Here is a 3217-nt window from a genome sequence, read left to right as displayed (position 1 = left end):
GTGTGTGTGTGTGTGTGTGTGTGTGTGTGTGTGTTTGTATGTGTGTGTGTGTGTGTATGTGTGTGTGTGTCTTTGTATGTGTGTGTGTGTGTGCATGTGTGTGTGTGTGTTTGTATGTGTGTGTGTGTGTATGTGTGTGTATGTGTGTACGCGCGCGCGCGCGTGCGTGCTTAAGGCTGCATTACATTACTTAATAAGGTCACACCCATGCAAGGAGACGTACAGAAAACTAAACACAGGCTGTGCTCATACCCTTATCACTTAAAGCTAAATATACACGAAGTTATATGCATATAAGAGAACACTTTTAGCATATATATAATTGAAGAGGCCTATTTACTTCTTAGGAGGCTGGAGCAAGTGGCTCTCTCTTCCTTGATTAAGCATTTATCTGCTTCTAGGAACAAACCGTCAGAGTAAATGAATGCGCAAACACAAGTTTTTTTGGGACAAGATTTGAGTTTCTTTGATCTCAAGAGGACTGAAATATTACAAGTTTTCTAATGATTTGTTTTTAACTACTCATCTCTCTCTTGAGTGTGTAGACAGGTTCTCCTTGGTTTAAAAAAAATTCTGTGCCTTTTGGCTTCAAGGGAACTTCCTCTTAGCCAGGGGAAGATACTCAACGTCAACCAGAATAGAATATATGAAGGTTATTTTTAGTTGATGGGGTTAGATAGTCTTGCCAGACTCCTCTGCCTCCGGTGGCCTGCTAGTATTTCACTTATATATTAATTTATTTTTACAGTTGGAGTAGTAATACACTTTTCGTTGTTTAGCTATTTATCATCTAGTTTATCATAATTTTACTTTTCTTATTTATTCCATCCTATATTTTTTGCACACACACATACACAGACACGGTGGTGCAGTTGGTAGAACGCTGAGCTGCCACGAAAGTGGCCCGCAGCTCCTGGTTCGAATCCTGCCCAGGGCCGAAATTATTTCGGTACTGCTGCGCTTCGGGTCGTTACTCTGACTCTCGTGGGCGGGGAGTCGGGGATGTGTGTGTGTGAAAGGTCATAGCATTACCCATAGATCGGACCCACGAGCTCTGAGCTCTCTTCCGGGAGGGAAATAGCTGTCGATCACGAGTCCAACACGTGATCCAAAGACCAAGTGAATACACACATACAAACACACACACACACACACACACACACACACACACACACACACACACACACACACACACACACACACACTTATACATATGCATATATATACATATAGAGATCTGAAAAAGAACAGCTTTCCTCACAGAGTAATAGACAATTGGAACAAGTTAGATGAGAAAGTGGTGTGTGCAAAAACAATACATGAATTTAAAGATAGTTTAGATAAAATGAGATATGAAGACGGGACACCACGAGCATAGCTCCCCTTCCCGTAAAATACAACTAGGTAAATACAACTAGGTAAATACAACTAGGTAAACACACACACACACACACACACACACACACACACACACACACACACACACACACACACACACACACACACACACACACACACACACACACACACACACACACACACATATATATATATATATATATATATATATATACATATGCATATATATATATATATATTTAAGATTATTTCAGACAAATGAGAGAGAATGTGGGTGGGGAAGGGCAAACGAAGATGTGTTAGGAATAGAGTTTATTGCCCTAACGTTGCGACCAACTTGGTCTTCTTCAGAGGACTACAGCATTACAGACGGATCACAATTCTTATATTCGTAGTGAGAGGGAACCCGCCAAGGTATGAGCGTCATGTTTTCCCTTTGGCTAACGATTTAATTATTAGGACACTTGCTGCTTTCGTCTCTGTCGTTGTTGTTCTTGTTGGCGGCGATATGTGCAGCTTCCACAGTTTTTCTCATTTTCTTCTCAAATCCCTCGTGTAGAATTTCTGCGTTGTTCCAATCAGGTAGATGTCCACATTTGTCCAGGTGACGAACCAGGGAGTTAGATGTTCTATGAGCCCTGAGATCGATTTTGTGCTCATTCAAGCGTTTATTGAACCCTCGACCTGACTCACCGAAATAAGATGATGGACAACCGTTGCATGGAATACGGTAAATGACACTGAGATTATTACGCATATTATTATGTTTCTTAAATATTTTTCCTATTTTGTTGGAAGATATTTTTGCTATATTTATTCCACCTTTTAACAAATAATCATCAATAGCTATGGTGTTTATAGAATTAGGGACAGAAATAAAATGAGACTTATCCTTTCCCGGGGTCCGGACGTTTGAGCCATCGTAGATCTTCTTGGCTTTCCTCGTTGTCCTGGTGATCAAACCTCCGGGGTATTTCAGCTTCCTAAAGGTATTCTTGATGTAAACCCACCAATAGTATTCTTGATGTAAACCCACCAATAGGGACGACTTTGTCCATTATTTTTCAGCACACAGCAGACGTGTTAAAACGGGTGTTCTAATAGGTTTCTTTCTCAGAGCTTTTCGTATCTGCAGTGAAGAATTCCTAGAGGATTAACTTACTTACATCAAGAATACCTTTAGAAAGCTGAAATATCCCGGAGGTTTGATCACCAGGACAACGAGGAAAGCCAAGAAGATCTACGATGGCTCAAACGTCCGGACCCCGGGAAAGGATAAGTCTCATTTTATTTCTGTCCCTAATTCTATAAACACCATAGCTATTGATGATTATTTGTTAAAAGGTGGAATAAATATAGCAAAAATATCTTCCAACAAAATAGGAAAAATATTTAAGAAACATAATAATATGCGTAATAATCTCAGTGTCATTTACCGTATTCCATGCAACGGTTGTCCATCATCTTATTTCGGTGAGTCAGGTCGAGGGTTCAATAAACGCTTGAATGAGCACAAAAACGATCTCAGGGCTCATAGAACATCTAACTCCCTGGTTCGTCACCTGGACAAATGTGGACATCTACCTGATTGGAACAACGCAGAAATTCTACACGAGGGATTTGAGAAGAAAATGAGAAAAACTGTGGAAGCTGCACATATCGCCGCCAACAAGAACAACAACGACAGAGACGGATTTAAATGCCTCTCGAAAGCAGCAAGTGTCCTAATAATTAAATCGTTAGCCAAAGGGAAAACATGACGCTCATACCTTGGCGGGTTCCCTCTCACTACGAATATAAGAATTGTGATCCGTCTGTAATGCTGTAGTCCTCTGAAGAAGACCAAGTTGGTCGCAAC

Source organism: Oratosquilla oratoria, chromosome 13, assembly GCF_046742065.1.
Source record: "Oratosquilla oratoria isolate Oo_2021 chromosome 13, ASM4674206v1, whole genome shotgun sequence".
Classification (NCBI taxonomy): Eukaryota; Metazoa; Arthropoda; class Malacostraca; order Stomatopoda; family Squillidae; genus Oratosquilla; species Oratosquilla oratoria.
Note: the sequence above shows the minus strand (reverse complement) of the source record.